Source organism: Apus apus, chromosome 6, assembly GCF_020740795.1.
Source record: "Apus apus isolate bApuApu2 chromosome 6, bApuApu2.pri.cur, whole genome shotgun sequence".
Lineage (NCBI taxonomy): Eukaryota > Metazoa > Chordata > Aves > Apodiformes > Apodidae > Apus > Apus apus.
Genome location: NC_067287.1, coordinates 3,474,800 through 3,489,096, shown reverse-complemented (window position 1 = coordinate 3,489,096; position 14,297 = coordinate 3,474,800).

Here is a 14,297-nt window from a genome sequence, read left to right as displayed (position 1 = left end):
GTCTGTGCCTTCATGATATGTCTCACTGTATCCATGTAGGTAGCCAAAGTAGTGATGAGCCCCAAAATAAAAAAATAATAAGAAAAAATTGAGCAAGGCGCTGAGCTGGCAGGGAAATGGCAGTTTTGCAAATGCGGGACCCAATCGTGCAGCTGGGCTGAAATATTATATGCAGAATGAGGTCATGGATCAGAAAATGGATTTTATTTGGGGGTGGGAGTAGACTGCAAGCCTAAAGCACGATGATGAATTCACTGGAAAATCCTGAGCGATAAATAGCCAGGTTGTACCTCCTCTGTGATGTGCAGCATCCGTCCTCAGAGGCACTGCTGCCAGGGGATGAGGCTCCTCGAGGAGTCAGACAGATATTGCTCAATGCCCCAAGTAACGACGGTGCAGTCAGACCAGCCCGAGAAGGTGAGCATCCCATGGGAAAGGGAGATGGAAAATCAACTCAGCAAAGCATCACCAGAAAGGGATGCAAGCAGACAGATGTAATCCGTAAGGCTATGTCAGGTGGATGCTTAGTTCACTGAATAATGCTTTCCATTTCCAAATTCATCCGAAGAAGGAAACAGCGAGACATCAAACCTCAAACTTTCAAATGTGTCCAACAAAAGGCATCAGCAAGCTTGCCAGAAAGAGAGTAAGGATGGGACAAACTACTCCTGAGACAGTAGAACAAACATGCCCCAGCCTGAGCTGTTTTAACACCGCATGCCTCCCACACATTACTCCATAAATCGTTCTTTTCTTCCCTCTCATTTTCTCCAGTTTACAAAAATTCTCATGTTAACAGAAAACGTTTAGTTTAAATTGATCCTCAGCCATCCTTGGCTTGTAGTACACACGCTCACCCTTTCATGTTTTATAGCTTATGTCATTCTGTATTTATCATTTAGTAAAGGCCTTATATTTTTGGCTTGCTATTGCCCCTTATCAGATGATAAAACATTCCCTCAGGAGGGAGAGAATTTTTATGAATTATGATGATAGTATAGAAAATAAATTACTTATTGGCACTACAGTCAGGCTATACATGGAACCATGTTCTTCAGCAGCTTAGGGTCATGTGAGAAAAGCCTGTGTGCTGGCGCTGGCATTCCTAGGGAAGGAAATTCCCCAGAGGACAGAGTGACCATGCAGTGACAAGGACAGTAGTTCTGCCTGGTCAGAGGCTCAGGATGAAGCCCATGTTCTGTCTCAGGGTCTCTGAGCAAAACTGCTTCTCCCTTCATGCCTAACAGTCTCTGGTGCATAAAAATGCCAGAAGGTGGTGAAGTCTTCAGATGCTCTGAGAACAGCAGGACATAAATGTTCGCAGAGTAGATAAATGGGGTTTAGACATAAGTAAGTCCTCCTAAATAGCTGCTGTGCCATTGCCAACATCTGGATACCCCTGGGTCTTGGGGTACCCATGTTCTGCAATGATATTGAAAGTCAGCTGTACCAAACCATGTCCTGGCTGTTGCCTTCACCCTTCCTATGTGCTCCCACCCAATTCTCACTCTCAGCATTCTCCTCAGGACACCACCTTAGGCTGTCCTCCCTTCTCCAAAGTCCTCGTCGCCCACACGGTGAAAGCACATCTCGTACTGCCAAAAGCACAGCTGGGCTGGTCTCTTCTCTGCAAAAACATGACATCAGTCCTGACACTTGTCACAGAACTCTTCACCGGGGTCAAGTTTGCTAATGAACTACTACCAAACTTCAAAACAAACAGAAAAACCTGCTGCTGAACAGCACGCTGCAACCCCACATACACCTGACAATTACACGTGTATCAGAGTGTTGCTTCTCACCTCAAGAAAGAAATCGAGTAAGAAAGAGGAAAAGTTATAGGGCAATTAAAGATGTTTGCTTAACTTGAGAATTAGTTTGCACTACCATAGCCTGGAGCTACAAAAGCAGCTCACAAGCAGCCAGGGCACTGGATGGAAATCCAAGAGAAAAACAGCTTATTTTTAACTCTTCAGGTAAATCCTGTTCAAGTGAATGAGGGCTCCCAGGCACCATCCATACAAAGACATGGACTTCTACCCCTCTGGATTATAGGATCAGAACTGCCTTTTGGCCTGCTCTTTACAAGATAATTTCTCTGCCTTGGCATAATAAACAACCAACTTGACTTCCAGAGCTGATACAGGATTTTGTCATTGCCATGGTGCCTTCATGGGCTTATTCCTGGGCAAGCCCTGCAGCCAAGGAGGACACCAGCTGCGTGGCACGACCTGGCTTTCCCATCCCTCTCATCATCATCTCTGAGCCCCTTGACACAGGTTAGCTGGCCCAAACAGAAGTGAAGCACCATTTGGGTTGAATTTACTTTAAAGAGATGTAGGATGACACAGCTTATTTTTAGGTGGAACTCAAAGATTTCATAAAAGCTCAACAGCAAAGCCCTGATACCCATATGAACAGTAACACAAACCTCACCTGCCCTACAGGGTAGCATTTTATGTACTTGATTTAACTAAAACATATTTAAAAGACCACCTATAACGTGACTACTACGAGATCTATTCGCTGTGCCCCTCCCAGCCTCCATAGCTGGATGATTTGGGGGTGATTTTGTAGAGTTTGCAGATGAAAGGAATGAAATCTGTGAGAACTGACATTAAAGCAGTAATATTTTTCTGTTATCCAATGATAAACTCTCATGAAACAATATTGAAAATTGCTGGGTATATATAGAGATGTTGTTTTATCTTTACAGAAGTGAAATAAATTAAACTACAGGTGATGAGATGTTACAAGAAGGATCACTGTTCAGAGATCTTTACTCCACATAAGCATGTATATAGCTTTATAGGGGTGCCCTGCTGAAGATGATGGGTTCCTTATGAGCAACAACTTCTGAGTGAAAGGTTTTTATTCTGTAAATATAAAAATGTGAGACACAGCTGGTAAGACTGCCTACAAGCAAGGCTTCAGGTGAGAAAAATAAATGGCCAGAGTTTGATGAAGAGAATCAGTACCTTCTCTATGAGGGCCAAGCAAAAGAGAAAGGGAAAGAAGAAAAAGAAAGGAAAGGAAGAGAAAGAAGAGAAAGAAGAGAAAGAAGAGAAAGAAGAGAAAGAAGAGAAAGAAGAGAAAGAAGAGAAAGAAGAGAAAGAAGAGAAAGAAGAGAAAGAAGAGAAAGAAGAGAAAGAAGAGAAAGAAGAGAAAGAAGAGAAAGAAGAGAAAGAAGAGAAAGAAGAGAAAGAAGAGAAAGAAGAGAAAGAAGAGAAAGAAGAGAAAGAAGAGAAAGAAGAGAAAGAAGAGAAAGAAGAAGAAAAATTTACTGCCTAACTTTGCCTAAAAGTGTGGTCTAACATTTCAGGCTGAACAAGTACATTTAAATATACATTTATATATAGCACAGCGGTTACTGGAGACTCTACAGTGCAAGGCTTTTCTTCTCTCTGTCTCTAAAACATTTTCCCAGGTTAAGTCTAATTCCCATGACCATCATCATCATCATTCATCTGGCCCTCAGACTGGATAGTGGTACTGTGCGTTGTATTTGGCTGTGAATACCAGTGCACCCAATGATTTCCTTTTCCATGACATTTCTGAGAAACAAATACTGGATCTGATTCACATCTAGCCACAAATATGAATCAAAACCCAACACAAAATTGGAGACATGGTGGAAATTTGATAACTTGTGAATACGAATTTACTCCTGTAAAAAAAAAAAATAGCTCAGCTGCTATTGGAGATCTGGAGCATGCTTGGAATTATACTTTTTTGCTTTCCAAAAACGTGCATAGTTTGTTCCTTGTAATCATATTTCTGATTAAGTCAAAGACAGAAATCCCACTGAAAGAGCTGGGAAGGAAGGACTTTGTTTTAAGACGTACACTTTATGGAACCTTTCCTACTTGCTGTCCTTCCAGCATAAAATATTAGTCAGTCTAATCCCTTTCTTCTCCTGTATGTTAACAGAGACGTGAAAAAAGACGTTACAATTTTTATAAATTGAAATAAAGTGGCCTCTGTTTTCTAACATTTGCCAAAGCATACAGGGTCAAACCAAAACAGTCACCCACACTGGCCAGCTACACGTCTTATTTAAACAATAAATTAGTGTCAAAGTTTCCAGTAATTAATTTCTATGCCAATTTACATATTTCATTCCGTTCATTTTTTTGCTTTCATGTTTTGAAACTGTAAGGCAGCTCTAACATCTATTTAAAGCAACCTCCCCTACCCGGTGATTGATGTTAGATACAACAATTACAATGCCAGTACTAGGGATAATTCTTTGCAGATGTTGTCAAATTACAGGTTAAATGAGGAAAAAAGTTCCTTTCTTCCGGCCACCCACCCTAGGTCTCTTGAAATAGGTGCATGGTACTGTATATCCTGTGCTGTAGGTGCAGTAATTCCCTGTTCAGTCACTCATCTGGTTTAAATGACTTCCATTTGCCATTTCAAAGGATGACAGAACACTGTGTTTGGATTGTTCTGCAGGTACCAAAAACTCAGTAACTGCTTTGTGTTTTAGCTGGCAAAGAGAAGTGAGCTCGATCTGGCAACACTGTGCTGGCTTTCCCCTCTAATATAAATAACATTTGCCATTGTGAGCACAAAAAAAAAGGGAAAAAAGTGAGGTTAGATTATTTTAACCCTTTGTAAACCTTTCCACTCTTTGAGATAAAACAGGATCCTTGTCTTCATGTTATAATCATAACAGTATGTGTTTCGTGTTGACAGAAGAAAGATTGAGCGTAGGTCCTACACGGCTCTGCAGTTTGGGGAGAGGTGATGAAACTTCTCCATTACCCAGCCCTTGTAGCAGAAGCCAGGCACAGTCATATTCCCTAAACGCAGGAGAAGGAAGGTAATGTGCCATAAACAGAATATGGAAGAAATCAAGAACAAATTGAAAAAAATGGCTCTGCCTGCCCTTGCTTGTAGTCGGTGTTGGGCTACGCTGAGAGGAGAGCAGCCAGTGCTGCTCCAGAGCTCACCAGGGAAACCAGTAGGCTTGGTACAGCCCACCCCTGTGCCCTGCAGTGGGACATCAAGGTGCACGGAGCAACTTCCAGTACCTGAAGGGGGCCTACAGTAAGCTGGGGAGGGACTTTTTATAAGGGCATGGAGTGACATGACAAGGGGTAATGGCTTTAACCTGGAAGAGGGGAGATTCAGGTTACACACTGGGAAGAAATTCTTTCCTGTGAGGGTGGTGAGACACTGGCCCAGGTTGCCTGGAGAAGCTGTGGCTGCCCCATCCCTGGCAGTGCTGAAGGGCAGGTTGGATGGGGCTTGGAGCAACCTGGTCTGGTGGGAGGTGTCCCTGCCCATGGCAGGGGGTTGGAACAAAATTATCTTTAAGGTCCCTTCCAACCCAAAGGATTCCATGATTCTGTGATCCTATGACTTAGCACCAATCCTAAGCACATTTGTTCCCTGGGAAGTGCCTCAGTTCCCTCACCCGAAAGTATCTGGACAAAGGGAGAGTGGGTGAAAATGTCCCAAGTGTACCAGACACAGGCAGCACCAGGGCCCCATGCCAGACCCACCAAACCCCCTCCATGGCACAGACACACCCCCCTGTCTGAGCGGACTCTCGACCTGCTTCCACATTCTGGGTGCCAGCTCCTGGAAGGTGTGCCATGCTCCAGCCCTGAGGCTTTCCCTGAGGATCTCCATTTTAATTCTCTTTTTTACCTACGTTAGGCTATGATCACTTCTTCTTCCAGCGTACAGGAATGAAGTCTGGCCAAAAGAATGAAACCAAGAATAATTTACAAACAGAAGCTGAAGCAAAGGACAGAAAGGTCAGGCTCTTGTGCTTTATTTTTGGCCAAGGCAGGGGACTTGCTGTGTGGCCTTATCCTCCCTGCATCTTCCCTCCATATCTGATTAACATAGAATAAATGCAGTGGAAACTATTGCCAGGTAGGACAGGAAGACAGCCCTGCAAGTACCTGTAGGAAACAGAAGTAGCCCAAAAAGACCCAAGGACCCATGGAAACATACTCTCAGCTAACTGGGTGATGGTGAACGGTCCCCACTGCCAACTTGCAATGCAGTATGTTTCATAATAAACCCCTCAGAGGGATCTGCACAACTGTGTGCAAGGTAACTGTTGCATGCTATTCCCTAAGTAATTCTATTCTCTAAATATTCCCTTTCTTTGCTTTAAATCACCAACCCCAGGACTCTTTTCTCCTCCTGGCCACACCAACGCACACTGCATCCTGAGGTAGAACATCCCCCCCCAAGAAAATAGTCCATTTATTTTTAACATACTGAAGTTTAATAATTTTCAGAAGGGAGCTACGGGGTGGGGGGGGGTTGTGAGTAGCAAAGGCACGAGCATGTGATTTGTATGCTGAGCTTCAGAGTCTTGGCTTTCAAGAGGAAAGCACAGCTTGCTGATGAAGGCTTGTGGTTTTCCTGTTTGTTGTCTGGAGAAGAAAAAAAAAAGGCATGTGGAGGTGGGGTGCAAATGGACAAAAAAAAAATAATAAAAGGAAAAGAAAAGGCCATGAAGATTTATTTCTAAGTAATGAAGATGCTAAGCCTCAGTTGCTTTGCAGCTTGAAGAGAGTGAAGTGTGCCAAAGGTAAAAGGATCAGAGATCCTGATCTTTGGAGCATGATCTTAAGGTCATTTGACCAATGTGCAACGGTTACAGATGCTGCAAACGTGGCTGCAGCTACTAGAAAATTAAGAGTCTTGGTCTGCTCCAAAATGAAGCCAGAGGGTCTTTGCAACTAAGGAAGTTTAAAGCACTTTCTGTAAAAGGATGAGGAGCTTCCTGCCAGCCTCCTGCCCTCCGTTTGGTTTTGTGATGCACTTTTGCCACATTAAGTGATTTTAAAACCAAAGGGCTTGCTTTCCTGGCAAAAGAGGGTGGACAGGATTGTGAAACATGAAGGATGTCTAATCTCTGACTTTCAAGGGTGCAGGATGTGTAAGGCTTGGTTAAGAATTTGGTCACGGACTGGCTATTCTTTCCTGTGCAAGGACCATCCAAAACTGGTCATTATTCAGTGCATGCCCTAAAAAAAAAAATGCTTTCTTTAACATGTTATTTATTTTACTCATAGTATAAATTAAAAACAACTGTTCAAAAATGCTGCTTTGAGTACATTTCTAACTGAAGAGGAACTTGAACTATCAGTGGTGTAAATATTTTATGGATAATTTGAATTTTTGTTCATAGGTATTGACAACTTTAAAATCACTTTTCCTGCCACTGCTTTTGCCAACTGGGCTCAACAGTCCACAAAAAGAAGCTTGAAATGGCCACAGTTGTATCATACAGCACTAGAAAACCAAGACTCTTCAGCTGATAGAGGAAATAAATTGATTTAATGGATGTTGATAATATATCCCAAGCCCACAAACCTGTGGATTCCTGCACTGAAGCCCAGCTCTGGAAATAAGCACAATCCTTACCTATACATTCAATAATTTGCTTGCAGGTATTTCTATAAGGAATGAATTCCATAACATTACTGTCAGCAACTGCCCAATATTGATCCCCAATGGAATAATAATTTCAAAGCCTTGACCATGCGAAGCAAAAAATAAAACATCCTGCCCCCCTGGTGTTCCATTTAAGAAGCCAACACTGTCATAGCAACTATAGCTGGGCACCAAATCTCTGTTTAGATAAAGTCATTTGCTTATTCAAATTTATGGCAGCATTTATATTGCTATCTACAAATAGATACCAATAGTTAAAGAGATTTCATAGCGTTTTGACATTCAATATATTATGCAGGTTTAAAAGGCTCTGGAAAATGGATGAACTATCTAAGCTGAACAACTTTCCACTTGTAAAAATGCTTCTCAAAGTACAGAGGACTCAGATTTAATACTTAGTCTTGCTTGTTTAAGCACATACTCAAATGTGGACGGGTTTTTCATATTTTAATCCTGACAGAACAATGCAGTCTCCTCAGAGCCAATACTAAATGAAAAAATGACAGACATATCTTATTAGGGAAGATAATTTAAGTAATACTTATTTTTAATGCTTCACTTAAGCAATACTATTTTATGTCTTCAAATACATACAGGACTTCTCTATCAGTGTTTGATTTATATTACAGCTTGCACTGCACAGATTCTTATAAAAATAAGATTTTGAGTTGATTTAAGCCCTTAACATATTGTAAGAGCTCTATTAAATATCCCCCAAACACGATGTGATGGATCCTATTTTTTATGCCATGCTTCCTTCTTCACAAGCATAGTTTCCATTTGCCAGATAGCAACTCAGATAAAAGCTCTAAAATAAAAATAAACTTAGACAGAAAACTCTTTGAAAAAACATAATTTATCTCCTGGAATAGTCAGAAACCTAGAGAATAACCTTTGATTGATACAAATAATAGAAAATTTCCTAAATAACTTCTGCTGCTGTTAAGCTTCCAAGCAAGTAATTCACAAAATATGACTTTGTTCATTGGAAAGGTTATAAAAATTTGTTTGTTGGAGGTAGGGAAGGAAATGCAATTAAAGGCTAAATTCAGTCTCACATTTCATTTTAACTAAAAGAATATGTGTGATTTGGATATAAGTCACCTAGGCACTTCCTTTTTTTTTTTTTTTAAGGCAGTGCACATTGTCAGCAAACCAAATTATCCAATAGCAGAAGTACATCTGGCTGAGCTGACTGTGCCAGGTAACCTTAAATAGAAACCCTGCAGCAGTTAACTGTGTTGCAATACTGGCCTTTGCTGGTAATACTTATCAAAAGTTCCCCTTTGTAGCATTTCTATAAAAAATAAAAAGGGAAGAGGTGAAATGAAAACATAAAGCTTGTTGGGGTTTTCTGTATTTATAAAAAAAAAAAAATAACAAAAAACTCTTTGCAGTTGGAAATGCTTACAAAGGCATATATAAAATACAGCAACTCCAGTTATTTTTAACTGCATATGGTCTACATAAAATGAAGCTATAGATCATGGAAGCTGTAATGAAGGCAAGTTAAAGACCAGAGCAATTCAAGTACTTCAGCTAATCTTGAATTTATAAGTGTCTTCAGGTAATACTTCAACATCCAAAGGACAACCAAAACAGATTTACTCGTCACTGGTCGTAAAAGGAAATATTCATTTTTTCTCATGGTAATTATTTTAACTGTATGAGGGGGATCCTCATCTCAGATGCACTGCATGCATGACCTCACGTCAGGTCCAACTTTTATTCACACAGAAGCTGACAAGACACATTGTGGGTATTCACACTGTCTGCTACATTTTAGATCAAACCCAAGTTCTGGATCCTCAGCGTCTCACAAGTCACTTTTAAACTGAGATAAAGCACTTGGTTCTGGGGCTGAGCATTCAACTTAAAAATTCTTCTTTCCCCAAAGGCAAATACTATATGAAAATAAATGAAAACCCAAATTTTCCTGGTCAGCTATTTTTAATATATAAATTACATAACAGGGTTTCATGTGAAGAGAAGTGACCTGAAACCTTGGTTCTAATATTCAACAAGTCTTTGAAATGCCCTTTTTTTTGTCCTTTCTCAAGTAAATTTTAGCTTTATTCTGTCTTCATTATTTCAATGAGGTTATGCATAAAACAAGCTACTATATAGTATGAATAAAAATGGCAGAATCTGACCCAAAGTGAATTACCACAGGGAAAAAAAAGGCCTTGTAAAAGAAAGACAGTGCACCAAGAAAGCATGTTTGAACAGATGTGCCATTGCTAACCCACAATTCATTTGTAAGCTGAATCATTTCTCCATACTTTTAAAGTCAACTGTGTGTTTTGAACTATTTTATCAAATACAAGTTTGAATTTTCAAGTGAGAACAAATGCACCACTGTCAAACAGAGTAACCTATGCAGGAATCTCCTGTTGCAGGATTCTCTTCATTATATGGAACTCGTACTCTTTGTGCAAAGAAGAATAATATTTTTGGCATATGGACTAAATGTTGTGAGGTTAAATCCTCCAAACAGTTGCCTGTATTGATGCATCCTGGGTTTTACTAACCTTAGCTACTTTAACCCAAAGCTCACTGTCAGTTGTGTAAACTACACATATGGATCTCTACTCATTTTCCCAGTTATTTCCCTCCAAATATTCCTTTTTGTCTGATCCCTGAGTGAAAGACTAAAAATATGTTTGTATAGAAATGGTAGCGATAACGACTTTGGCCTGTGCTTCGGCTTATCCCGTCCCAAGAGGCATGAGAGAACTTCAGCTGAGGTGAGCTGAAGGGCAGATGTGCTGTCTCAAACAGTTCAGGAAGTCCTACAGAAACTGCAGAGACATCCACTGTGCTGCACACCCACCCTCAACGTATTGATCATTCTCTGGCTAGCTGAAAGCTTCAAATAAATGTCTGGATACAGCTGCTTCTTGCTTGATGCCACAACACACACCTTTCACCCACATGCTGAAGAAGAGGTAAGAACACAAATCCCTGAGAACCCAGGTGCAATCCTACCCCAAGAACCGAGCTGTCCTGGGGATTATACTGTGCAGCATGTTCCTCGTGCTGTAGATCACAGCAATTTTATAGAGCCATTAACTGACCGCAACTCTAGTGACCAAATTCAGAGGAGGCAACATCTTATGCCTGTGAATTTGGGAAAAGCCAACACTGACATTAGATGGAGTCAAGACATCAAGAGATTTGAACTCCTCCTACGACGTAAGTGCAATGCTTTCCTCAATCTTTTTTATTTACATCTTACAGGCTTAAAATCATAGAACACGTTTTGTAAACGCTGGGTCTAGTTTTTATGCAAGTGATCCTGCAGTCTGAGACTGGATCTAACAGGGACTGAACAGCTGAGTTTGGTTTTCATATGGAAATGGGTAATATGGCTGAGTGCCCACAAAGTATTTCTGCCCAAGCAGAGAGAATTGAGACTTTTCCATGAGTGACAGAAACCTGACACATGAGTCACAGATGGGGGGAAACCTGACCAGAGAAAATGGCACAAAGTTATTTTGGTAGGAAAGGCAGGCCCATTCCAACCAAACCATTTTATGATTCTCTTATTAATTATCTACTGGCTGTGCAGAGTGGGAAGGATCTGGGCCTCTAAAGTCTGGTCCACAGAACTCTCACCCAGTTACCCGGGTGCATTTCAGATGTGTCTACCTTAGACAGGGCTCTGAGTCACCCTTGCTCACTGCTGAATTTCTGCCTTTGCTGACTCTGGGTGCTGCAAGACTGTATCCATTCCTTTCTCCTGTGCAGAGGATCACAAAATTGTAACTATTATGTAGGATATAAAACGGGGGAGGATGAGCCTGAGTCACAGCAGAACTGATAAAACCCACTGGCTTCTGGATCACGGTCAGATGCGGGGAAGAAAAGCTTAACTCATTACTTTTCCACCTCCCCACCCTCCAGACCTTTACATCTGCCATAGCAGCCAAGTAAAAAGGCAAGAACCACACTGGGACCTGGATGGTCTCTCAACTAGTCTCCTGGGATGAGTCTTCAGCTCATCAACCTCTTCATTAGGGAGGAGCTGCCAAGAGCAGTGATCTGCAGAGGGTCTTGAGGTGACAGCCTCAGAGGCCCTGGGATGGATCCATGGATCCCCCAGGCATCACTAGCCATCCTTCAAGCAAATCTAGCCCCAAGGGTAAAGCTTTAAGACATCAAGCTCAGCTTCTGCCCTGGGGTGACCAGGAGCATATCCCCCTCTTGTGTGACCTCACCAATTAATTGGGGAATTTTCAGTCCCCAAACAGACGGTTCTTCCATCCTGAATAACCCTCTGGCCTCCCTTACTCCCTTTTCCTACTATTGTTGGATAGGACTTCAAGCAACCTGGTCTAGTGGGAGGAGTCCCTGCTCAAGCAGGGGGAAAGGAACTAGATTATCCTTAAGGTGCCTTCCAAACCAAACCATGCTATGAGTCTATCCTTTGCTTGTGAAGGATCATGGAGCAGTGATCTCTGAGGTTGCTCCTTTTCCCCCACTCTCACTACTGTATCTGCTCAGGGATTGCAGGGTTTTTCAGTGAATGGGACCCACCACCTTTAAAATAAATCCTACTTTAAAAGTTAAAAAAAAAAGCCCCACAGAAATCGAGATGACAGCACAAATTTCTGATCCAGCTTTTTAAAAATCAACTAACCAAAACCTTCAACCAGAATTGGAAAATACATTTTTTTCCCTCCAAGATTTCAAAAACACTGGTTTGGGGATTTTTTTTTTGCCATGGTTTTTGACTTTTCTATGTTTCTGTGTTCACATGCAAGTTAAGTGCTGAGTCACAAGAAAGTTTTCCGGCCCAGTTCCGTGCCTCTGTGAAGCTCATAGCTCTAAAATCATGCTCAAATAAAACATCTGCATATTTGGGTGCTTCCCTGAACTCAGTTTGGTGTTTGGGTCTTTGGAGAGTCGCCCAGGACAACAACAAAATTCTGCAGCATTTACATGATCTGACCCAACCTCTCTGGAAAGGCAGAGCCAAGGTGCAGCTCCTGCTCCATATCCCTGATGCTGCTGGCTGGAGAACCCGGAGGGGGGGGTCTCCAAGTGGTGGCTGATCCCATTTCACAGGCTTGGGCAAGGAGACAGCCAAGCATAAACAATCTGAATCCTTCAGCTCTAACTGCCCTTGCTTCTCATATTTCTTTTTCCCAAAATCTTATCATGTGAACGCAGTGTAGGTTGATTTTTTTTGTTGTTGTTTAGTAAGAATAATAATGGCTCAGGATGCAGGAAAATGACTCACATGGAGCTAATCCAGCTCTCCTAGTTGGTTCTAGTCAGGTCATGATGAATCAGATGACCCTTATCTTACTTTAAGACTGTGAATAAAAACCTCTCCCCTCGCAACCCGGCCAATTTCTGTTACGTTATGCAGCATATCTCCTTCCCCTCTCACATTTCCTAGCTCTCCAAGTTTGCCTCTTACCTTCTCTGCATAACTCCCTCCTGAGTTCACCTCCGAGTCAATCCTCCTCTATGCTCTTTCATTTTCCCTTGTCTTTTACCTTTTTTACCCCTTCTTTGTCCTGAGCCTGTTTTATCACTCTTCTAGCTCAAGACCAACACTGCCGTATGCTTTTTCATGTGTTGTTACACATGACCTACAACCCACCCAAGCCAAAACTGCTTTCCTTGCTTTAAAAACCTCGGTCAATTTCTACCTTGGACCCTTGAGAGATTCCGGCTGTATCAGAAACTAAAGCAGAAAACATATTTTTTCTTATTTTTAAATCACATTCACAATATAAACTATAGCAATGCTTTCCAAACCAGAGCTGCAAAGCTGCTTTTCCTTCCCCAACTAGATGGTTCCCACAGGTTTGGGTTCAAAAACTATATTTTTTTGCCCACTTTTTGCTGTAGTAAAAACAACAGATGAAATAAAAAATCCCACGTTAGTGACCTTTCTGTTCCCTTGCTAGTGCAGTTGTGGGGACCCTGGCCTACATTAGGAAGAAAGCAGTAACTGAAAAAAACAGATGAAACGAAAAATAATATTTAGCATTGTTATGTGAAAGAAAAGTCACCATAGGTCTGGCTCCAGAGCAAGAGCTAACCCAGCTTAGCTAGAAAAAGACATGTTCCAGTAACAGAAGGACATTTTTTGTTTCACATTTCTGCTTGCTTTTTTTTTTTTCCTCTTAGAGATTGAGGAAAACAAGGAGACTGCAAAAGAACCATTAACCTGCGTTCCAGTTGGGTAAACTAAAATTAAGAAACCAAGTGGCAAAAAGCACTGGTGAACCCCAGAAAGGATTACACAAGCTTATGGACGATCAGCCTAAAAAATTCAGGCGTCCCCCACCAGCCGCAAACTCAGAAAGTCCCTAAAGCAGAACTTACCAAAAGCCAGGCAAGATACCAAAGCCCTATTCTTATACAGCTTCCCGAACCAGCCACTGTCAGAGACAGGCTACTGGACTAGAGGGAATTTTGGTTTGGCCCAGAATAGCCTCTCTTACATTAGGAGCTGAAGATCACTCGATAATCTTTAATAAGAGCAGTGTGGCAGCAGTGGGGTAAAGCCCTGCAGAGCCACTGGCTCCTGCTTTAACCTCTTGCCTGCACCATCTCACCCTCTGCCACACTTCTGCAAATCTGCCTGAAACACAGGGAGGAAAAAAGAAACTAACTGCAATATACCCCAGTGGAAAACTAGGTAAAAGGAGCTCCACACCTTGCACTCTGGTGTGAAGAGCTTGGTCAGGACATGGTCACTCAGCACCGAAATGGGTGAGCCTTGCTCCTCTTACTGTCAAGGGTGCTGGCTGCAACCAACAGCTCTGATGCTCCCACCACAGCTTTTTCAGAGGCATCCATGAGATGCTGCTGCACACAGTGCACATGCAAGGGAAAAGTGCATG